Source organism: Parasteatoda tepidariorum, chromosome 6 (genome assembly GCF_043381705.1).
Source record: "Parasteatoda tepidariorum isolate YZ-2023 chromosome 6, CAS_Ptep_4.0, whole genome shotgun sequence".
Lineage (NCBI taxonomy): Eukaryota > Metazoa > Arthropoda > Arachnida > Araneae > Theridiidae > Parasteatoda > Parasteatoda tepidariorum.
In genome coordinates, this window is record NC_092209.1 from 13182529 (window position 1) to 13208934 (window position 26406).

The following is a 26406-nucleotide window of genomic DNA, read 5'->3' on the forward strand; positions in this document are numbered from 1 at the left end:
TTTTATTATGATAATTTACAATTGTTTTTCTTATTGTAATATACGAATTTTTTTTTAATTTTATGCTTTTTTTTTCTTACTATGTTATTTGATTAATCTTTGGATCAATATGATTCTATTTTTAATCACTCGTAAAAATTTTAAATATTTATTTAATTTTTTCTCTAAAGATATAACAAAAAAAGAATAAAATAAGTAATTAATTAAAAGATATAAATTAATTATTACTGAAATACTTTTACTAAATTCCCTACAAACAACGATTTAAAATAATTTTTACTCCTTCTACTTATATACTATTTCAAATATACATTATTTAAAAACAATTGTATGCACTTAGCGAAAAATTGTATGGTAACAATGTTCATTTAATTCCTACCAAATCAAATAACAACTTTATCTGATCCTTCAATAAGCCAACTACGGATTATGTGTATGTTTGTTTAATAAAATCTGTTTTATAAGTTAAACAATCTTGAAAGCTAATTTTGAAAAGTTTATTTTATGTGAGAAAGCTATAAAATAATCAATATGTGAGCAGTATAGTATAAATTGAAACTATATATACTATCTTATATACTAATATTAGATCGATTATACTACAATATATACTAATATTATAACGATTAAATAATATCTCGTTTGAAAAAATTTTATAACGATAAAGATTTAAATAAAAAGCATTTCTTAATTTAAACTTCACTAATTTCGTAATACAGAATATTGAATTCGATTTTCCTCATTTCAACGCTATTCAACACGCTATTATATATATCTTGGCGAACAAAGAGCTAGTATCCTTTGGCATGTATATATACATACATAGTACATTGTGGGCCCCCTATTAGATCTATAATTATTTCCTCTGGTAGGGTACACCAGTACCCGGTAATATAATACGTGGTCTAGTTTGAATACTGTTTTAATAAGAAATTCAAATCATTAGCCCTGTCTGATACTAGTTTTTTTTAATATCAAAAAAGAAAAATTCTTTCAAATACAAAAGATTAGACATTGATTTCTTTCTTGTTATTAGTAAACAGTTCAATTTAAACTATGCACTTGGTTGATGGTTTTGCGTAGTTCAGCAGAATAATACCAAATAAATAAGGAATTATAGTTTATTAAAAATAACCTATAAATTATTTATAAAAGTAGGAAATTATTAAGATGTATGAGAAGTAATTTATTTACAAAACTAAATGTTTAATAAATACATATTTAATAAATGTTTTATGAAGCCCTATTATGACTAATAATAATCATGCATGATATAAAATTGTTCTGTTTATTTAACGAATTCGATATTTTTCATTCAGTGATTAATCTAAACGATTTATAGCTCATTGATTATTTAGGAATGATGTTTTGAAGAAATAAAACAGCAGTTGAATATATAAATAATTGGAAATTAATGAATCAATTAAAATTTTTATAAATTTTAAGCAATAAAAATTTAATAAATAATATAACTACAAAAATATTTCTGTACTAAATAAACTTTTTTTTAATTGCAAAATTATGTTTCATGTACATATATGAAAAATCATTTAAAAATAATTCATAGTTGCATGTTAAATAAACATTTTCGCTGAATTTTGATTTTTTAAATAAAATTATAAATCCCAGAAATTATAGTTTTTTTTAATATCAATTAATAATTTTAAAAAAAACTTTTATTTTAAGATTGTCATTTATTTTTGTTTCATTATTCGCAATAGTTTTATCAATTCCAGTTTATGCAATTTTTATTCTCAACTGCAGCATTTTTAGATATAAAATCTGCTTCAGTTAAATGTTTCAAACTTTTTCAAAAAAGTAGAAATCCGAAACTTAAACTTTATGGAAATTTAATGACTTATAATGAGACAGAATAATTATAGAATTAACTATAGAAATTTAATGGCCTATTTATTTTCATAACGGAATAGAAAAGAAGAACATTATCAAAACGGTCAATCTTTTTTTTAGTTTCAAAAATAACTTCAGAGCTCAATATTAATTCATTTTTATTCAATTAATTTAAATCGTCAAAAGCGTCGCAGCTTAAAAGGTATTAGTTTACACGCTGTCTGGAATTTCTCTTTTTAAACTTTCTAGTTTAAAACGCATGGCGGATTTTCACAAAATAGAATTTTCTTTACTCATTAAGAAGCTGAGTTTAATAATAGTATATAAAGTTATTGAAAATTTTTTTCTACTTTTAAATTAAAATTTCATTTTAACTGTGTTTGACAATAAAAAATATCATATTTCTGTTAAGTTGATGAAAGAATTTATTTTATAATTTAGCAGGGTTAATTTAGTAAAATTTTTATTCACATAAATTCCACCTTTTAATCGTTTTATTTAATTCAACTGTAATACTTGTATAAATTATTCTGATAAAATTCTAATTAAAAAAATAATAATTTAACAAAAGCTTAAAAACAAGATTATAATTTAAACATTTTGAGTAATTATATTTTTACTATAAAAAAATTAGAGATTTGTCGTGCAAACTTAATATTGTACTAAGTTGTGTCTTATTTTAGTACAAATTAATTGAATCAATTCGAATGGGGACATGCTTTGATTTAATACCTTATTGAAAATTAGGTGTTAATTCAAAAACATTTGCATGGTAATGTATGTAATATTAATTGAAGAAAATTACTTACAATTCCATTTAAATCTTTACATGATAATTCATGTACTTAACAATTTAATAAATTATTTAAAATGTACTTACATGCATTACGGTTCAAAATGCCGATGTTATGCTTAAACATTGAACTAAGTTTTTTAAAAAAATGTACTTATTATGTAAAATTGAAAAATATAATACTATATATTTTTTAATTCATTTTCTGCGTTTTAAATATCTTTGCTATAGTGTAATATGATTAATTTGATTTAAAAAATAGTAATAAGTTCAAATAAAAATTTAAAAAATAGGAATACAGCTTGCAAGTTATGTTATATATTTAAAAAGTTAAGCTTAACTTGAAATTAACGAAAGCGAAAACTTTTAAAAAATTCTGTTTTTTACAAAAAAAAGGCATTTTGTATAGAAGAAAGCTATTTCTTCCAGGGACACTGGAAGAAAATGGAAAAAACCTGGAAAAAAACTCGCAGAAAACTGAGCAAAATTGAACAAACTTAAAATAACCAACATAATTTTTTCAGAAATAAGTGTTAGAACTATAGCTTAAATATATAAAAATTTAATTTAATATAAGAAAGGAAAAAAATGAAAGTTTTCTCATTTACTCTAAATTTATTTTCATATTATATATTTTAGTTTTATACAATATATTAAAATTTGTAAGTCACATAAGTTATAATTTACATAAGTCAGTTTCAGTATTCTTTCTTAACACTGCTTTTGATTTTAAAAATTAGTATGTTATTTGTCAACATCAATCTACTATATAGTAGTAGAGTATCTATGTTAAGTACGTGATTTTTTAATTTAGTAGTAATAATAAAATTTTCCAATTATATTTTTCCTCTTTTTCCATAAAATTCTAAAACTTGGTTTTACTATTCCCATTTACTTAAAATATTAAAGAACTTCAAATAGTTTCATTCAAAAAGTTTTTTAATTTTATATTGCCTACCAATTGTTGCTCTTTTATTTTCACTTAATTAAAAAAATAATTTATTAAATGTCTTATATTTTAAATTATAATAATATTCAAATTATTACAGTAATTATAAGTTGTATAAAAGAGGTGTAAGTTGTTTAAAATTTTTATATTTCTTTTTGAAAAAATTTTTTTTCTTATTTCTTTCACTTTGTTTGGAAGAAACCTATTTCTTTCCTCACCGTTTTTTCCACCGTCGAAGAAACTTGCTATCGCTGTCTTTAACGTGAAAAAAATAATGAAGATAATGTGGAAAAATAAATATTGTCATTATTTTCCATTTATATCAACTATAAGCTAGCTATAAAAAATATGTGCAGTTTAGTTTTCAAAATATACTTCATTATTTATTAGTTTACACTTTTAAAAAATCGTCATTAAATTAACGTATATTTGAAAACGAATTTCTTGAAATTAAATTGCTAGCAACCTTTCTCAAACTGAGATAAATGTTAGGTTTTTCTCAATTATAAACATAGATTTAATTGCGACATTTTTAAATTGTTGCAAAAATATTTTGGTTTTTAAGATTCCAGTCACATACTTTTTTTTTAATATAATTGATTTTTCCAAACAATCATTCTAATTCGAGCATAAATAACCCTAATTTAAATTTTTAGATAAAATAAATAAAATCATTTTCTCATCAGCATTAACTTCATTTCTTATATCATCTACTTTAAGTTTGATGTATGTATTAATAACTAGCATTAGTTCTGAAAAATTTTTATTTTTCAAACTTCGGAAAAATCGTTATGAAAATTCCATATTCAAATCAAGCGAAATAATGGCTTTAAGGAAAATAAACATCTAAATTAAATTCAGAATTACTTAAAGAAAAAATGCAATACGTAATTTAATATTTGAGAATTCATTCATCGCAATTATAAGTTCAATCTGTTTATTTTATAAACATATTATTCGATGTGTGTTCCTTCAAATGAATTGAATTCTTTTTATAATTCAGTGAATTTCAATTTATTTTTTCTCATTGTATTTTTACAATACACTCAGTCAAAACAGAATTAGTAGGTTGTTAAAAAACGAAATGCTTAATTATTAATAATAATATAATAATAATAATAATAATGCTTAACACTTTACCGTTTTTTTCTTCTTCTTTTTTCTGTTTAAAAATGTTTAGAAGCGATAACTGAAATAACTCACTTTGTTTATTTTTAACAAACAGCAGTAATACCTGCTATCTGCCACATCTGTTAATAATCACTATTGTAAAGTATTTGTGAAAGTTATTATCATGTGCTTTTAGCGTAAATAATCTTAACACACAACTTTACAAATGCTCTCATAGAGTAAATGATAAGTTCCCAAGTTTCATATTTTTACGTATAGAGGCAAAAATATTGTATTAAAGAGAAAATAAAAAATAAATTAGTTCTCTGTGCAATGAGAACTGAAATTTTTTTTCTGAGATATTTATTCATTTCTAAACTAAAACAACAATATTTAGCCTCTGCTATAATTGTTGATAAATCATTACATTTCCGTAACGTTATTAACAAGTACGTTGTTGTACGTAATAAGTATTGCGTACGATATGATCATTGCTCCTAAATTTACATATTTTCTTATAGAGTTAACACGATTTTTTCCCTATTTTGTCATATTTTATATTAATAAATAAAAATAAATGTTTTAAGATTATATATTCAGGAATTAAAATTCAATATTAACTCACGAATACACATTTAATCTGAATTAATCTATATATATTTTAAATTTTATGTAATTATGTTATTCAAATTTATTTAATGTATATAAGGAGGAATTAGTGATTATAAGTTTCATTATTAAAGAAAACAACTTATGCTTACTTTGAGAAATGGGACTAAAAATAACAGCAAAATATAGTGTGCTTTTTTAAATAACTTTTATTTAAAAAAGTTATTATACGGAATATAATATTTCAAATATTTGATTTCAAGTCCACTTGTCTTTTGGGTTGAAATTCAAATTGTAGACACAGAAAACAAAGAATAAATTGCTCAATAGAAAACATAAAAATAGCACCTTTCTACATACAGGGGTTGGAAAAAATTTGGAAACATTTCTAAACTAACTCAACTCTAAATAAGCAGTCTTCCGTTTAGCTGCAAATGTTCTGGAATATTTTACATGGCAACACACATAGCACAATATGATCTACCAAAAAGAGGAAAGGAAGCTATTAATTTCTTTACTGCATTTATATCAACAAATTTAAAACCGTCTTGTAAGATTACAATATTTAAATACTCCATTAAAATGATTTTTTAAATATAGTGGTATAAGAAAATAAAAAAAAACTTTTTTATTTCCTGCTCTTATTTTGGTCGATGTAAACTTTGCATGAGTAAAAAGGACCTCGTTTCTAAAGGTTATAAGCATGATCTTTCAAAATATGCCATCAGTTTCGCCATGTAAAACCTAAGACATTCGCGGCTAAAAAATTGTTTACATAGATTTATCATAAAAGGGTTTTCATATTTTTGCCCGACTTTTGTACTTCATAGATATTGTTTAATTATAGATGTCTAAAACGATGTCAGAAACTTTTCTTCTTATTTGTAAATAATTACTAGTTACACTAATTAAAATCACAAACAATCATGAATTAAAAAAAAGAACACATAATTATATATCAGTGTTAATTAAAATCATAACAGTTGAACTATTTGAAAATGAAGTTGAACTTCGAAACAAGTTGAATTTCGAACGAATTATGTATTATAAAAAATTGCTTAAAAAACTTTGAATTTCATAGCACAATTTCGCTCTTCACCGTCTTTTAAAAGAATATCAAACTTTTAATAAAAAATTGTTTTGATTCGTAATTAGTCTTTGCATTGTTGAATACATAGTTAATATTTGAATAATCAGTCTTTGATATAACAATTTTCACATATAATCAATGTTATAAAAATCTAACGAAAACCCTACATTAAATCTCATAACATGTGAAACACAAAGATAATCACAGATATCATTATTATTAGAAATCCCACTTTTGAACGTTCAAAAGGAGGTTATTTAAACGTTAGTTATACATTAAAAAGAATTTTATGTCATTTACATACAATTATCATAGTTTTAACTATGTTTAAATCCAGTTAAATTACATTAAACTGTATAAAATCATAAATATTTATTAACGGTGTGTAGTTGAGAGCATTATAAACTTTCGCATAATCAGTTTCATAAAAATCAAATGCAAGCTCCATATTATCGTAAAAGAAACACACTGATGGACTCTGATATCAATATCGTTAAAAATCCTATTTGTCACCGCTTCAAGAGAAGTTAATATTTAGAGATTATTAATGCGTTAAAGAAATTTTCAATCGTTTCATTTTCGTAAAATTTAATACAATTGGTTAAAATTCCAAATAACTATTAATTTCGAAAAATTAAATAAATATAAAACTTCTACTAAATAATTGTCTAGAATGCATAGTTGCTGCACGATCAACTTTTGTTAAATCAGCCTTATAAAAAGTAAATGCAAACTTTATATTATCGTAATTGAAACACGCTGATGAACACTGATATCAATATCGTTTCAAATCCCATTCATCATCGTCCGAAACGAGGTTAATATTTTCTTAGTTAGAAATTCAAAACAGGTCTTCGTTTAACCGGCAATCATTAAAATAATCAAGAAGGAAGGTTGCAAGTAGCATCTCATGTTCTATCTTAGTCGCAAACCCCAAAAGGTTCGAAATTCGATAGGAAAAAAAAGGGTAAGCCACGACACGTTTGAGGCGGGGGATCCACTATGTAAACTCTTTCACATGAGCTTTCGTGAGTACCAATAATTATTTCAGCTACGCACTAAAATGTAAGCGAAGCGGTCATGCGTTAAAGTCTGCTGGGCTTGCGCTCTTTTGCCGATAAGGATCAAAAGCATGTCCATTAAATGAATGTTAAGTTTAAAGAAGAGGTAACCACATTGCTAAAGTCATTTTGCTTCCAAGCGTTGGACCGAGAATTGTTGTTCGATTTCACTTCTTTTTTAGTTCATTGGATTTGGAACCTTTTTGCATTTTAAATCAAATTTAAATTACTCTTCAAATATTAAAATGTAAGAATGTATTTTAATCGTTAATTATGGAATTTTAAGTTTAAAGAACAACATTGCTAAAGCCATTTTGCTTCCATGCAATGGACCTGGAATTATTCGATTTCAGTTATTTTTTAGTTCATTGGATTTGAAACCAGGCTCTTATACCATTTGAAATCAAATTTAAATTATACTTCTAATATTAAAAATTTAAGAATGTACTTTAATCGTTAATTATGGAATGTTAGGTTTAAAGAAGATCTAACTGCATTGCTAAAGTCATTTTGCTTTCAAGAGTTGGACCTAAAATTTTTCTATTTCAGTTCATTAGATTTAAAACCAAACACTTTTTTTATTTTGATTCATATTTAAATTAAGCTTCATATACTAGAATTTAAGAATGTATTTTAATCGTAATAATGTAATGTTAAGTTTAAGGAAGATGTTATACCACATTGCTAAAGCCATTTTGCTTCCACGCGTTGGACCACAAATTATTCGATTTGAGTTTTTTTTAATTTTTTTTAAGTTTATTGGATTCAAAACGATGCTTTGCTTGTATTTTAAATATAATAATATACTTTCTTTTTAAACTAAGCTTTAGATACATCAAAAATTAAGAGAGTTATTTTAATTATTGATTTTGAGTTAATTAAACATTTTGGTGATAATTGAAGCATAAAATTAGCTGCAACATTAGTGCATTTTTGGACAGTGTTGTTTTAAAAGGAACATCCCATTTTTGAAGAAAGAGAAAAAAATAAAGTAGCACAAGTGTTTCATTATAAGGATTCATTCTGTAAAAACGAAGTAATTCTGTCTACTATATTATGTCCATATTCATATCTATCAATTTATACCTTCTTTAAAATTGTTTTCGTTAGTGATAGTGCAATGCCTATTGCAGAAACATTGCAAACATATATTTTATTGACATTTAGACACCAAAACACAACAAAATAATTAGCTAATTCCTTATGTATCTGATTGAACGGTTTAAATGTAGGGCTTGCCAAAACCATTTCAAATTAAGTATATTAAATAAAAACCACGTATGCATACCTGCCAACTTTTAAGCCTTTCGAAGATGATTTTTCCCAGTGGTAGTAAATTGGAATTTAAATTACATTTTTAAGCAGAACAAACGTTGCATTTTTAAACAACTTATGCAGCCACCGAGACATTATTAAATATTATTATATATACTTAAATTTTTTAAAAATAGTGGTGGTTTAAAAGATTATATATTAAGTTTTTAAATGCAAGGAATAAATAGAAAGCATAAATTTTACTACCATTTTAAATATAGACATAAAATTTTACGCCAAATATGTAAAAGTAGGCAGATAGGCGTATGAATGTAAAATTCGTATTTTTTGCTTCATTTGTTTTATTATTTCGATTTTTTTTTGTACTTCTTACACTATTGTATTCATATATTTTGCTTTGGCTAAATTAATTAGATTTGGATAGATTATTCTAAGAAAGCACTCAAGCACTCTTTTTTGCGGGTATAATGGTGTGATTTGCAGACGNATATATATATACGTATGACCTAAAGCATATAAATGATATAATAAAATGATTTTCACACAGCCAAAGAAATGTTATATGAATCCATTTTGAAATTCAGAAACAAAACACAAAATTTTTCTCCCCATCTTGTATTTATGATAAATGGATAGTTCATATCTTAAAGTAAAATAATGGATACTATTTTCTGTTTGGGTGGGGGAATAAATACAGGGATAACTTAGAATTAGTGTCAACACAGTAAATTATGGATAAACGATCTAGGCGTGCCTGTTTACGTTTCGAGCCTATGATTACATCTTGCAGTCGAATCTTATAAATTTTATGTGATTGCCTTTTTTTTAATGCTTTTTGCTTCTTCTATATTTTAATGTCATTTCAGTGGATAGTTTGTTTAAAATAGTACTTTTCAGTTCCGTTGCTTGCAATTAAATTCAGAATAATTAACTCAATTAAGGAAGTGCATGGGCTTTTGTTTTTTTATAAACGTCGTTGACCAGCCGATCTAAATTTGAGTTTACGACTGCCAATGTTCTATTCCGTAGCCTTGTAATTTTGAACCTAATCCAGAAGACAAGCGAACTCCAGGATCAGCACCCCTAAATGTATTCATTTGTGATGGGATGATGGGAACTTGGAGAAATTTGTGACCTCGACAGCTTTAACGTTCCCCAGTCACCATTTAATACACAGGGATTCTTCTGATTTCTGGATTGAAACTCTCGTTCCATGAACACGAATCCAACGCCCTACCGATCAGGTTATCCCGATCCAAGTACAGGAGATGGATAAAAATATGGAAACGCTTCCATACTAACACTATGTAAAATTTTATATGGCATAACTGTTGGCACAATTTGAAAGATCAAGCTTAAAACTTTTAGAAAAGATATCATTTTTACCCATGCAAAAATTCGAATCATCAAAATGAAGTTAATAACTTATTTTTGACTTTATTACCAGCAATTTTGAAATTTTGCTACAGGATTGCAATATTTGTATAAGAAAATTTTGAAATTGCAGTGGTTTGAAACATGCTTTTAATTTCCTACTATTATTTTGGTAGATGCAAATTTTGCATCAGTTAAAAGGACACCATTTCTGAAAGTTGGAAGCATGATTGTACAATTCGAAGGATCATGCTTGAAGCTTTTAGAACTGGTGTCCTTTTTACTGATGCGAAATTTGCATCGACCAAAATAATTGCAGGGAGTAAAAAGCTGTTTTCCTTTTTCAATACCACTATAATTAAAAAGGCATTTGTTAAAAAATGTTACAATCATACAGAATGGTTTCAAAATTGCTGGTATTAAAGCTAAGCTGGAAAAAACAATTATTAACTTCAATGCTCATTTTGGTCGATGCAAGTTTTGCATCCGTAAAAATGACATTACATATTTCTAAAAGCTTTAAGCATGATCTTTCAAATTGTGCCAACATTTATGGCATGTAAAATCTTTCCAAAGATTTGTTGCTAAGTAGAAAAATTGTTTACTTAGAGTTAGCATAGAAGTGCTTCCATTATTTTGATTAACCACTATGTTTAATGTTAAGAGAACGTTATTCTACTGTAGAAATTCTTCATGATTTTCATTCACCGAAATAACTAAATAAAAATTTAAAGTATAAAAAAATAAAAAATTCAGGTAAACTTAGCAAACAAATTATGACAAGATTTCGCAGTGATGAAGCAACCCGGTCATAATTTGTTTGCATTTTGATATTTTAAATTTTGTTTTTCTTCAGGATTTTTTACTTCATGGTTACCTTTAGGATTACCCGAACCTACTTTTCTTTCAACTTCGAATTTTGAGCACAATTATTCTTCAATAATTTCTCTCCTGGTATAGCGTTCTTTTAAGAAAATATAAAGTCTCTTTACAGCTTAATGCATGCATACAAATTATCTTCTGTAGTTAGAAAAAAAAAGAAGAAAAAAACTATAAACTATTCGAATATTTTTGTTCTATCAGTTTTACCGTAGTTGTTGTGTGAGACAACTATTAGAAGGACAACTCTCTATCTTAAAGAGGCGGCAGATCTTTGTGCAAGGGGAGGTCCTGACAGTAAACTAAAAGACTCGCCATCACTTACCCAACTTATCTCTTGGTGAAATCGCTTCTTGGAGATCCTGCTTCCTATCTATAGGGGTTGATGGAACACTCTTTGCGAACATTCCCCACTCCATCCCGCGGGAAACGATATTTCTTCTGAAAACAGTCTTCTTTTTCGAACAGAAAGAAGTCAATTTATTAAACGGAATCGATTATTTTAGGAATCTGATTATTACATGTTGTTCTCATTTTTTTAAAAAGATATTTGTTCCTTTTTTCTGAACAGATTATTTTTATGAACACATGTTCCTCCTTTTTTAATATATCGTTCTTCTATTACAAATACACCACTCCTTTTTATCTACTAATTAAACATATTATGATCCATTTTTAAACACATTTTTGCCATTTCGGAGCATGTGGTTCCGGAACATAGTTTTGAACTTTTTGATTTTTCTCTCCTTTTTTTAAAAATATATGTATTCTTCTTTTTATGAACACCTCCTTTTTTATGAACACATTGTTTTTTATATGAAAACTTTATTCTTTTTTTTTAATCCATTGCTCTCACCTTTTAGGCATATAGTTCTTTAAGTAGTTCTGTTTCTTTTCCGAATGTTTCTTCCCCATTTAAAGACATTTAACCATATCCTTTACTTATTTCGAACACATTTCTTTCTAGAGCATATTATTCTCCCTATTAGAATAAATTCTTATTATTATTAAACATATTTTCTTCTTTTTCGAACCTATTCTTCTCCCTTTAGACCAGATTGTTCTAATTTTTGAATTGAAAAGGTTTATTCCGTCGAAAATTTTAAATAGTACTTTCATTACGTACTTCATCCATATAGTTATTTAAAACTAGTTTTTTTTTTTTTTTTTAAAGACATTTAAACATATCTTTCTCTTTTTTTCGAACACATAATTTTTTCTAGAACATATTCTTATTTTTCAAATAAATTCTTCTTCTTTTCGAACATATTTTTCTTCGTTTTCGTGCAGATTCTTCTCCCTTTTGATCAGATTACTCCAATTTTTGAGTTTAAGAGGAGTATTCTGCCTGACATTCTAAATAATATTTTTATTATGTGCTATATTGGATAGTTAAAAGATTGAATTTGCTTTTTCTCGTTTTTTGCAAAGAAAATAATTTTGGAAAATTTTAGAAACGAGCTTCAGCACTTAGCTAAATTTTAACTTATAAAAGTGGGCATAATTTTTTTAAAAAAACTATTAAAATGAATTAAAATCTTAATAAAAGACAAATTTACATATACATATTCAATAAAGTTCGAAAATTATCAACACAGCAAAATAGTTGAGACTATTTTAATATAAAACACTTTTATTATATAGGTTGTAAAATCTCTGAAAAATCTTTTTCCTGTTTTAACTATAATGTCAATATTTTCTATTATGTCTTATTATTTCTTATTATATCTTATGTTTCTTATTATTTCTTATTATCGTACAAACTTAAACAATACTTATATTTAAGTTACTATCTATGTTACTGTACTAGTTACTGTACTATCGCGTAATCATGTGTAGCATACTTAAATTAAGTGTATTACTGGCTAAATTCAAAGAGCAGCGAATATATGCAAGAATGCGAACAGAATTGTTTATTAATGTTAAAATCAGCGTTTGATAAGTCTTATATTTTTCTTCTCAAAAATTTATATTATAAATATGATATCTTTTCTATGATTTTAAAAATGGATGCAACTCGGTGATTAGTTTGAAAAGTTATAAAAATCTAAATTATTAATTTCTTTGGGTTTTTTTCATTAAGAGAGTTAGGGGACAAATTTTTCAATTTTTTAAACTTGCATGTACGATTTTCTTTTCTTTTTTTTTTTAAACCGTAGAATAAGTTTATAGAAATTGTTCTGCAGTTTTCTTTCTGTTTTTAAAAACCAGAAGTTGATAGTGTTTGATAGTAATCGAATATACAATGAAATATACATTTGATTTAAATATGCATGCATACTACCATTTTTCTTTCATAAAGGTATATTTTACATCATGTAGTTGAGGTTTATGATTATATTAAATACTTATTTGAAATATTTATTTTAATCTTGATACTTATTTAAATTACTTATTGAAATACTTTGTAGTGCAATGCGCAAAAAAAAAGAAGAAAAAACTGATTACCCTGAATCATTTTTGATCTAATGAATCGAATCCTCTCTTACTAGGTCTCAATCTTAATGATTCGAGGGGTGACCTCAAATATGTTAATTAATTACTGCAGACAATATTTACAAAATCAGAGACAAAAACGTGCTTTCTCTGAAGAAGCGTACCAACCCCCNCCCCCCCCCCCCCAACGGATTCGGATTTCTAATCCCAAAATATAGGGGTAGTGTTCTCATAGTTTGGTCAAGAGGGCGATTCTAATTTTGAACCTTTGTATGTTAATTTTATTCTTTGCGTATTTTGTAATATCTTGATAAATTTTTAAGCGAAAAGTTTTGCACACAATTATAAAATTCGTTTATCCAAAGATAATTCCATGCGAAAAATAAATTTTATTAAATATCTCTTTCATTACTTCATTTAACAATAGTTTAAAAAATGTAATTTGTTGCATCATTTTAAAGTGTAAAATTTTCCATGGCAAAATATAATACTTGAATGAAATCGGTCCAGAGAAATCGAATTTTAAACAAGTCGTATATTTAAAATTCGATTTCTTCGGTACTATTTAATTCACAATTAACTCTTAACAATTATTAGATCAAATGTTATTCAGGGAGTTACTTTTTTTTTTTTTTTTTTTTTTTTTTTATTTTTNTTTTTTTTTTTGGCGCACTGTACACCAACATACGCTATTTACAAAATTTTAAAATACTAGGAAACCTAATCAACTCTTTCAAAATGTAAGTGTACTCACTCAAATGTAATATTAAAATTTATTAAGTATATTTCTTAACCTAATAATATAACCTGATAACTTCAAATAAAGTTTTTCATATTTATATTGGAAATAGCTTTATCATTTGTTTGTGTGTTAATCAAAGAGATTGTATAATTTTTTGGCTTTGAATAATTATTCGGGTGCAATTATGTGACATGTTATCGTTCATTGCCATGGCAACGTGATCAAACACCATATTTGGTCTTAAGCGTAAATTAATCTTGCATTATGTATGTTCGTAATTAATTTCCTCTGAGTCATGATTAATTACGCATTTTTTATGCAGTTGGATTTCTTGGAAAAAAATCTGTTAATTGTGAATGAAAGTTTTTGCACCACATAGTTTCTTTATCAGGATTGCAGGCGACATTTTAACTTATTATGCAACCAAAAAAGTACATTTCAAAATATTTAATGTTTTACAAACAAATAAATTTAAAAAATAAGTAAATTACACAAAATAATGATCGTTTTGAAAATTCCAAACCTCAACCACATATAATTATTTTGTATTTATCGATATATTTTTTAATCGATACACTGAACATTCACATATTATAAGAACTTTAACTGATAAAATGAAGAAAAACTATTTATTATTTTTTATAGAGTATTGTTTGCATTAAAAATTTTCAAAATAGTTTTAAAAAAATAAAATTTAGGAAGGTAAAATTATAACAAAATAAAGGAAAATTAGAACTCTGTTTTCTATAAAAACAATTTTACGGGAAAGTGGTTATATTTGATTTTTTTTCACTTACTTGGAAAGTATAAAAAGAAATTATAATAAACAAGTTATCATACAAGCATTATAAATTTTAAAATGTACTACAATTTATGAGTTATTCAGAATTAGAATAAAATCAATTACAATTGGTCTATGAAAAAGTTAATTCCGAAGGGGCTACTACGCTATTTGCGAAATATTTTGGAGAGTGGTAGTAAATTACAAATCAAAGCTTCAATAAAAAATATAAAGTGAAAATATTCCAGGAAAAATATAAAAAGCATCAATAAAAAATAAAGAATTGCTCGGTGAACATTAATGTGAGACGGAATATTTACACACAAGCGAACTCGATATTTTTGAATGAAGTGCACCATTTTATTTTAAAATTAAATAAATAAAATTTGCATGGAATGTATTAATAGGATTCATGTAAGTTAAACAGTGAACACTTGTTATTTGTAAGTTAAATTGCCGAAATAAACCATTTGGAAAACTTAGAAGTGGTTATAACTATAAATATGTTTCCAAACCAAAATTTTTAGGTAAACCTTATAATTTAATGTTTATTTATTATGATTATATAATTTCCCTCCTAATACTTTTTAAAGTATTTTTTTCCCCATTATTATTTTTAGACTCTAACAACATGATATATACTTATATAACCTTTTTCCACTAAAGAGTAAAGCAAACGATTTCTTTACAAATCCCTAGAACAACTAAACTCACTTCTTACTAAGAATAAAAGAATAAATCCATACCCTAAGCCATTCAACAATAAAGACAAATTCCACCCAGGCACTTTGATTGACAGTTGACTGTTTTAAGCTCCTCCCTCTAAGCAATAAAAAGCAAAGAAGAAAGGAGCTTTAAAAAAATATATGAAGAAAATAGAACAGAATTTTTTTTTTAATATTTTTTTATATAGCAGAACGCCGATTTACATTGCGTATTATATGCAAAAGAACTTCTATGGTAGTCGTTGTTAAAGTTGAATCGCTTCCTTGCCTATATGATTGTATGGAGAGTTTAAGTATGTTTTTATCATTGGGTCTAAGTTTGCTTATCTGCTGAATTGTTGCTGAAGCTGGGATTGGAAAACGGTTTTTATTCGCAAGTTCTGAATCTGGTGTTTATTTTTAAAATTGTTCCTTTTACCAGGAATTTATATTTCATCTCTTTCTTCTATTACTCTTTTCTTTTAAAAAATCCATATTTTTATATAAAATTGAATTACAATAGTATGTATAGAATTCTTCATTCCTTGAGGTTATTTTTAAGTTGTTTTTTGTTTCGTACATTCTTAGTTGGTATTATTCTTGTAAGTAATCAACAACTAAAGCTCGCAGTTATTCATTCCTTGAGGTTATCTATTACTTGATTTTTGTTTCGTACATTCTTAGTTGGTAATATTCTAGTAGGTAATCAACAACTAAAGCTCACAGTTATTAATTTAATTGGTTACTAGGTCTAGAATTTTCGGTTTGTCTGTTCAGATTAAAAATATTTCAGAGTTGTTACATATTTTTGATTAGTTTAATTGATATTTAAAGGACATTTCCCTCCGCAAAAATTGTTGTTATCAGTAAAATTTTAATAATAAAAAGAGTCAAATCTTTTCATCTCAGGCCATGTTTACAAAGTAATTCATTTTGTTGAAAACTTGTTCAGTGCACAAAATAAGAAACGAACCACCTAAATAACTTTTGATCTAATGATCGGGTCTTCACGTTCTAAAAATAAATCTTAAAGGTTCGAGGGGGTGACCTCAAATATATTAATTAATTGGTGCGGATAATATTTTAAGTAACGAAATTGGACACAAAAACGCACTTTCTCTGAATCAACATACCTTTTTCAAAGGATTCAAATTTCTGAACCCCAAAAATATGGGGGAGCAGCAATCTGGGAAATATGGTCCCAAGAATTTGGTCAGGAGATTGGTCCAAGCCATGAAGATTGAGTCCTGTAGCGTGAGATATTCTTTCTGGATTCTCATCTATTCCTCTAAAGATTTCATTCCTTAAACTCATCCAAAGTTACTCTATGAAAAACACTTATATCAAGGAATAATAATGCAATTCTCAGAATTCCCAAATAATAACGATTTACAGATTCCATTCGTAATGTTAACTAAACCATGAACTACCATAACCATAACTACGTGAAAAATACTTATACGAATTACAATAATACAAATTTTCAGAATTCTCAATTGTCAAACTATTGACTTTATTCCTTAAGCAAACTAAACCGAAATTATAAAATGAAAAACACTTATGTTACTTATAATAATGGAGTTTTTAGAATTTTCAAGACTATCTGTCAATTCCATTATTTGTATGAATTAAACCGAAGTGACAATAAGGAAAATGCTTCAGAAATTCTAATGATAACTTCCTACTTATTTTATTCTTCATATAAACTCAACCAGATGAGAAAATGTGATATAATAATGGAACTTTCTGGATTTTCATCTATTACTCTACAGATTTCATTCATTATATAGACTAAACGAGAATTGGAAAAAGAAAACTCTTATGTGTGGTATAATAATTGAACTTCTTTAATTCTCATCTATTACTCTAAAAATTTTATTCTTTATGTAAACTAAACCAGAATTCGAATATGAAAAAAAAACCACTTATGTGTGGTATAGTAAAGGAGCTTTCTGGATTTTTCCTCTATTACTATATAAATTTCATTCCTCACGTAAACCAAAACAGAATTAGAAAATGAAAAGAAGGAAGGGGGAAAAAAAACACTTATGTGTGGTATAATAATGGAATTTTCTGGATTCTCATCTATTACTCAACAAATTTTATTCCTTTTGTAAACTAAACCAAAGTAACTCTATATGAAAAACACTTATGTGTAGGAATAAGAAGAAAAATAAACTCAAATAATTGAAGAAAATGCAACGAAAATCTGTGGCAGGTGTGATACATGTAAACTTCTGTGACAAAACAAACAGCGTGCCTAGGATGACAATAAAAACGTCCCCAGTATGTGACACTTGATGGTAACGCCCACGCCACCTTCTGAAGTGAACATGTCACTGACACATGGCTGGAAGTGTTTGTGAAACTGCAAAATGTGAGAACCGAGTATGATTTCAGTTTACCTGCAAAGAAATCACCTGGCAGGTAAACTAACATTCTAGATTTTACGTTGCTCTGGGAACTATCTTCTAACTAATTGACTCTCCAGAACAATTTAGATCATCTCTGCTTGCATATCATTAACTTTTTTGGGGCTTTCGCTAAAGATAAATTAAGAGCTGTTCTTTGAAATTGATTGTTTGTTATGAAGAAACGGAAATGATTTAACTGTGGGAAAAATTTTTTCTCATCGTCTCTTTTTTTTCTCCTTTATCGAAAATAAAATTGAATTTAAACGCGCATTTTAACTAAATGTCTTAACCTTTTCGAAACGGGGGAGTCATAAATGTTTGAGTAGGGAAACAGAATCAGGATGAAAAAAATTTAAAGTGGTAGCTTAAGTTTGGACATGGCAAATTTTGCAGACTTAGGCTGACTTTTACTTTTAATAAAACGCATTTAATCCTTTTTTATTGGAAGTGTAAGCGTATAATTTTTAATTTGAAATAGGTAGTGGTGAATTAAATAAAGCAACCTATTATTACCCCGGCTAAAAATAAACTCTTATAAAAATAATTTGGCTATCAGTTTTATCCTTTTTACTCTGATTGTCGCCACCCTGAGAATGCATATTTGACTCACCCGTTTCGAAGAGAATGATGAAAACAGAGATGCCGCTGGTGACAAAAAATGAAAGAAGCAGAGCTCCGGACAAGCCAAAATAATTTAAAAAAACGGTAAATAACTACAAACAAAATATTGCAAATATTTGACTATTTTTGTTTGCTTTTTAAAAGGTACAGTATGACATAACTACCATAAAGTGGTGAATTATATAAGCCTACGAATTGTTTAGAAATAGTAGAGGATAAAAATCTACTCAATTGAATTTATTAAATCAAGAATCACAATTGATAAACAACCACATTAAAATATTTATTTGTTCTCCGGAGCAAGTTGGCATCTCTATGTATATAAATAAAACTTTTTTTGTGTGTTCTATAATGCATTAATTTATTCAAACCATTTTAGTAACGATAATAATATTAAAAAAATTATAAATTTACTCGAGTTATGTATTTCTAATAATCTTGGCTTCACCGCTCACCGGTGGCGCTACGAGCAAACTCAGTTCCTGTCACCGGTGACCCCCATGGCATTCAACGTGCTAATAAGTCTTGGTCACCAAAATTCTTTATTTGTTCCGAAAACATACATAGGAAGTGGTTTCACCTTCAGATTGTTCTCTTTTCCGGGGCATAACCAGCACTGGTTTAACAAAATTGTTTGCTCATTATCACGTTAAATAAAGTGAAGGTGATTATACTTCTGAACTGGTATATATGCAAGTTAGAAGTTATATGTATTTAGGAACTTACATTTAAACTTACTGGAAGATAAGTCCTTTGAATTCTTCACTATATCCCACTACGAATGTTTTATAAAATTATAAGCCTACTTTCGTCCCTAGAGTCATTTCCGAAATCAACAAGATACCATGATATAATGCAAAAACAATTCTTTCCCAAAGAAGAGTTCCGACTTTTTATTCTGACATTCATTCTGAGAATCATTCCTCTTGGGACAATGGGATATGTTCAAACCCCCAGAGACAAAAACCGTTACGTTTCCACTTTATATTCTCGAACTAAACCGTTACCTTGGGGGTTGGAGGACGGTGAAAACAAAATTGTTTTGGGGGAAATAAAAGAAGTTCTACGGCGGTAACTTACTTACAGAAATCACCGTAGTTTTTCTTGTTTCTTCAAATCCAATTAACACCTTCCAAGCCTTAGGTAGATTTTAAATTTGTTTGGGGTGGAACAATCATTGAATTTTCCAAGTGGTTTACGGAAATTATAGAAGAGTGGGTTTAGCACCTTTACACTCAAGTTAGCTTGAGGAGATAGCTTGAGTATGTTATTGTTTCAAATTAGTTATTACTTAAGACAAATGAATCTGCTGCTAATAGTTTATTTTTTGATAAGTATTTCGATAAAACTAGTTTAATATTATTAGTTTAATTTATTAATTTAGTGTTTTTTTATCATTTAGATTTATTTGGAGAGAATTTTAAAACAAAAGTAGTTGTTTAAAAAATTAGATTGTTATTATTGCTCATTATTATCATTATTATTATTATTATTATTATTTGCATTATACACTGAATTGGATTGTAACATATGAGATAGCATAAGTTGTTGTTATTAAAGATCTAAAAAAGTTAATTAATTTTCTTTTCATAATTATATTATTATGAATTATTTTTATTTTATAACTGGCGTTGAACAGCCGACACAATTCTGAATTCACGACTATCAATGTTTTCTAACCCGGGATCTGTCTGCTACAAGAGATACTGTAAGTCAGTACTGTGATCGGTGTTTCCGAGAGCAAAATTCATGTTAACCAGCTACCGCTGGGGTATGAACCTGGGGTCAAAAAAGCACATTTAAAATGCTTTTTTTTAAACTAAAAGACATCGTTAAGAAGCTTCTAAAAAGCTCTTTTAAAAGGATTTTTTTCACAGAAAGTAACCTTTAAAAAGGTTCTTAAAATCACTTTTGAAAGGCTTTTTTTAAACAAAAAGTCATCTTCAAAAAGCTTCTTAAAAAGTGCCATTAAAAGGATTTTTTTTAAAAAATTTTTAAACAAAAAGTCACTATCAAAAAGCTTTTTTAAAAAATAGATCATTTAGGAAAGATATTAGTTTGTTGGTGGAATAGTTAAGAATATGTTGAACAAATTATTATCTTTCGATAATAGTACCACTGAAGTTTTTATGCGAAACTGAATGTGAATTTCATTCTAACTCGTTAAAGGGTTGAGAAAAGATTTACGTAGCATTTAATCCCAAGATTTATTTTATTAAAATCTGTATACAATTCCTCCAATCTTTGTCGGAGCTAACGATGTTTTTTTTAGACCTCAACACGCAAGCGGCAATAAACACGTTTTTAAATTTTGGCACTCACACAAAACAGCATTGGTATAGGAATCTGAAAAACATCCTCACAAAAAAACAATTCCTCAATTGAACGCCCACACATATAACACGAATTCACCTAATGATAATTAACTTTTTAAACTAAACCCTATCATTTAGAATAGACGGATGAGATCTTTCAATCTTCAGGAAACAGAGCTCTAAATTATTTCCCCTGCTTTCAAAGAATAACTTTCCCTAAACAAACTATCAGACAATGAAGACAGAAGATGCCTTGTTTTAAAAACAAGACTATCATCTTAAAAAGAGAGGGATACGTTGATGTGCCCCCACGTCCCGGGTCGTTCCACCCTGTAAGATTAACCTGACATACCAGCCTTTTGATAGCATATGAAGAAACTCGTTGTTTCTCCACCGGATCATTAGGATGGAATAGGAAGGTTGGATTTAATGTCTGCTGATCCAAATTTAGGAGCTTGCTTTTCGGCGGGATGGCTTCCTACGTTTAGAGCTGTCATGCGATCGCTTTAAACGGTATTTCAGGTGGCGTTGTGAAAGAAAATGGCGCAATGTTCGAAGACAAATCTTCTCCGGGTGATACTTTGTTTTTAGAACTCTTTGGAGATAAAGATTGATTTCGTTTTTCTTACTTGTGTAACTATGATAGTCGTTTGTGTCTGTGATAGTCTAACTGAGTTATGTTTTGCAAAGATAGATTGTGCCAAGATTCCAAGGGAAATTTTTAGTGTTGGTAAAAGAAAAAACTTGGAAGATTCGACGCAAATGCGTGGCTTTCTCAATTTTTTTTTTTTAATACCTTGTGTTTATGACTGAGATATTAGTAGAAATATACGTAAAATAAACCGAGTTACTTCAAGTTGCTAAACATTTTACCGATTTATAAATTGTTATCACTTTTTACTTTTTGTAAAATAAAGTTACTCTTTAAAAAGAAAGGTATTGGGGCATTGTTTACAATAAAAAAAAAAAAAAAAAAAAAAAAAAAAAACGTGAACAACGCATGAAAATCTTTGTTAATATTTGCCAAAAATAATTTTTTGATCTTTCATTAGATTTTAAAAAAGAAAAAAAAATATTTTAATATCTTTAAAACTGTTTTCTAAATGTTAAAATGATTAACATCTAAAATTTATGAAATTAACATATTTAAAATCAATGAAAAAATGAGAGTTACTGCCACATTTTTGCATACATATGCTGGCATGTGTTTTATCTTTGCAATGTATATAGTTCTCTTACGAGTTGGTAATGAATCGTACTATCGATGTCTTTATTTAAAAAAGAAAAAAAAGTGGTTTTCAAATTACGTTTTTTTTAATTAGGTTCTAGTTTACTAATGGTACAAAGTGCTTGCAGTAAAAATATATGTGACTTAGGTTTGATTTTTTCCTGATTAAATTTAAATTTCCTCTTTAAATGTAAATGAAAGCAAAAGGAGGAAATCTGCACAACCTTTTTTTTCTATTTTGCTCACTGCATAACTAATTTTCTCTTGCTATTGAAAATAAAAAAATTTATTAATCCTAAACAAGGATAGAGAAAAAATACATTAGAACATTTTATTCTTAAATTTTGAGCCAATTTTTTTTATTAATTTTAATATTTAACTTCTTTTATTCATATAGCTACTGTTTCTTACGAAAACTTTTAAATATTCTTCGTTCAAATAAGAATTAATTTTAATACTATTTCTGATGTAAATTTGTTTCTCGTGTTTATACTAATCTACCTGAAATCTGTATATGATTTATTTGCATTGAGGTGATATCTCGCCTCTTTTTCTAACAACACAAGCCTGAAACTCGCAGATCTGATGCGACAGAACTGAAGTGTGATTTGTGAGTCAGTATCATCCACCCACGCTTAAATAACTTTCAAAAGACATGTCTGTTCATTGGTTGAAATGGAAAGAACCCCCCTTACCGCGTCTTTTTTTGTGTTGCACCATTCTCAGCTTTTCACTTTTTTTCGAAGAATGAAATGAATCTATATACATATAAAAAAAAATCTGAGAAGAAAATTCGAATTGAGGCGTGTTTTCGGAAAGTCGCACCTACGCTTGTTAAGATCTTCTTCTTTTTCTTTCTTTCTTTCTATTTTTATTTCTTCTTTTTTTCTTCTTCAATTTTTGACTGTGCTTTCAATTTAATGTATTTTTATGGTTAATACGATTTGATCTATTTAATAGATTAACTTAGCATTTTCGCGTAGCATCCCTCATGTTTAGGTACGTACAGAGGTTACTTTATTTTATTTTATAACCGACGTTGACCCGATTCTGAGTATATGACTATCAACGCTCAACTCCGTAGCCTTTTTTTTTATAACCGTCGTTGAACAGCCGACCCAATTTCATGGGTTTACGACTACTTACGTTCAACTCCGTAGCCTTGTAATTTTTGAACCAATCCAGAAGACAAGGAAACTCCTGGATCAGTACCCCCAGAGGTATTCATTTGTTGTGGGAACATGGAGGACTTTGAGACTCGACAGATTTAACGTGCATCAGTCACCATTTACTACACGGGGTGTCTTCGGCCGGCGAGGATCGAACCCACGACCTCTTGGATATAGGCCCAGCGCCCTACCGACCAGGCTATCCCGGCCCTTAACTCCGTAGCCTTGTAATTTTGTACCCAACCTAGGAGACAAGGGAACTCCTAGATTAAGCATTAGGGCAAACTAGCTTTCATGGAGGACTTTTAGCCCGCTAACCCGCATAGAGGGGATAATGGGTTTATATCGATTTTCAGAAATATTATGGTTCAATACGAATCTTTGTCTAACACTATACGTTCACAACAAATTTTCTACTAAATTATAGTTTATTATGAGCTACTTTTAACACTGCAACTTAACGTCAAATGTTTGCAATAGTATGGTTCAATATTTTTTGTTTATGCTACATTGCTTTACGTGATTTTACTTTTTAACAATGTTTCACAACACGTTGATAATTGAGCAAATATATTAGTGCTTCTTTTAAAACTGCAACTGATCAGCAAATTTTTGAGTAGCTTCTACAATTACCTTTGTCATTTGTGCTAAATTATTGCTACTTTATGTGATCTTACTTTTTAACAATGTCTGACAAACATTTTGATAATGAAACAAACGTAATTGTACTTCTTTTAACACTGCAGTAACTTCTTTAAATAATATGGTTCAACAATAAACTTTGTCACTTATACTAAATTATTGCTACTTTATGTGATCTTTATTTCTAACAATGTTTAACAAACACTTTTTAAATAGTATGGTTCAGCAATGACCTTCGTAAATTATACTAAATTATTGCTACTTTAAGTGATTTTTACTTTTAACAATGCTTAGCAAACACTTTTTAAATAGTATGGTTCAGCAATGACCTTTGCAAATTATACTAAATTATTGCTACTTTACGTGATCTTACTTTTTAACAATACCTTACCAACACTTTGTTAGTTGAACAAATACATTTGTACTTCTTTTAACACTGCAACTGATCAACAAATTTTTGAATAGGCTCAACAATGATCTTTGTCACTTATGCTAAATTATTGCTACTTTACGTGACTTTTATTTTTAACAACGTTTAACAAACACTTTGATAAGGAAACGACTAATATTGTACTTCTTTTAACACTGCAACTGAGCAATTTTTTTAAATAGTATGGTTATATAATAACCTTTGCCACTTATTCTAAATTATTGCTGCTTTATGTGAACTTTCTTTTTAATAATGTTTAAAAAGCGCTTTGATAATTGGACATATATTTCTATAGATTACATATATTTCCATAGACATACATTATGATTAAAAAGCAAGAATATAGTTTACTCTATTAATATAATTGGAGAATATTCTGATATAATTGGTATATAATGCTTCAAATAAGGCAGTCTATATGCAACCGAAATAAATCTTAACTCCGGTAGAGTGCCCGAGTTAAGTAGCAGGCGTCCAGTACACAATTAGCTCAATTGCTCGAACAGCGTGCTCAGCAGTGTGACTAAATACTAAAGGCAAAGCGAAAGTTGCAGCAACTTTTTCTCCCCATCAAATGGACGTGACGACCATACCAAACTGTAACCATGTCTTCTTCTTCCGACAGTCAACCTAATGCCATGGACGAAGCTTTTTTCACTCGTTAGGCCGTATTCTGTAGCTTACGGCTGAGAGCAACAGGAAAAATCCTCAATTTAACGCACTGCTGCTTACAACCCAGCAACTGGCGATCCCGAGATAGCACCTTCTCCTCTATCGATATGACTCTGCCGCAAATCGATAAAAGGCTTCTTCTTTATTTGTTCAGTTTTTTTTTCATTATTATTCTTTGGAAAAGAAACGGTAGGATAACACTACGCGTGACTATCCGGATGACAGGGTCATTGAGTTGTTTCTGGAATAAATTGTATAAAAGTTACTTTACTAAAAATTGTAGAACATAAAAATTTTTTTTGTAGGGTTACATGGCAATGGCACTATAAATTATAAGTCAATGAATGCATCAATAAAAGTAAATTTTATGAAAATATCACCGAATTAGTAATAAGTCACCACTAAATTAAAGATGATACCTCTGGAGTATTAACTCCAAAATTAAATCTACATCTACTCAATTTTATGAACAGTTGATTTTATGAATTTCTCTGCTGCATTCTAAAAATATGAACAATATTACCAATCGTAATTTCTCACACTTGTTAAATAATTTGTACACGTTTATTCTTAAATATCTATTTAAATAGCAGTTATAGTTCAAATACAACATACAAAAACGGCTGTGGTGGCTTAGGACATAGAGCACTCGTCTCCCAATGAGGAACCCAAGTTCGAATCCCAACAATGGCTGGTCTATATAAATTCTGCTCACAACCTCCACAGTGCTAACGTAAAATATTCTCAGTGGTAAACTGATCATGGTTTAAAGCCCCCTTGCTTTCAGGCTAACCGTGGGAGGTTTTGGGGTTCATCTCTCCATGTAACTCAGGTGCTGGTTAGTTCTATCAAAAAGTCTTCCAGCGAAGGTGAATTTCTCTCAATACACGATCCAGTTCGATACACGATTGTGTTCAAAACTTTTCAAGGCTACGGAGTTGAACATTTGTAGTCATTAACTCAAAATTGGGTTGACTGTTCAACGGTTATAAAATTATAAACTATACAAGACGGGAGTAAGGACGCACATTCCGCATTGATATAGGCAAAATCTTAAATCTTGCCGTTTCGTTTATTTCTATTTAAATGATGCTCTAAAATCATTACTTTTACTACTTGCATTTTAGATTTGGATCGTTAAATTTTCGGACATATGACCCTATGCTTGATACTTAATCCCATGCGTGTTAAGACTTTATAATAATCTGGGTAGTTAACTTGGGTTTTTAATATCATTTGAACCACGGTTTCGGCCCTCAAC

General features: G+C 28.1%; 1 protein-coding gene across 2 annotated transcripts in view; it reads left to right on the top strand.

The window, feature by feature from the left end:
- LOC107451108 (optomotor-blind protein) overlaps positions 1 to 26406 on the top strand; it is a 101641-nt gene that overhangs the window by 9738 nt on the left and 65497 nt on the right. The gene's annotated exons all lie outside the window — the stretch shown is intronic.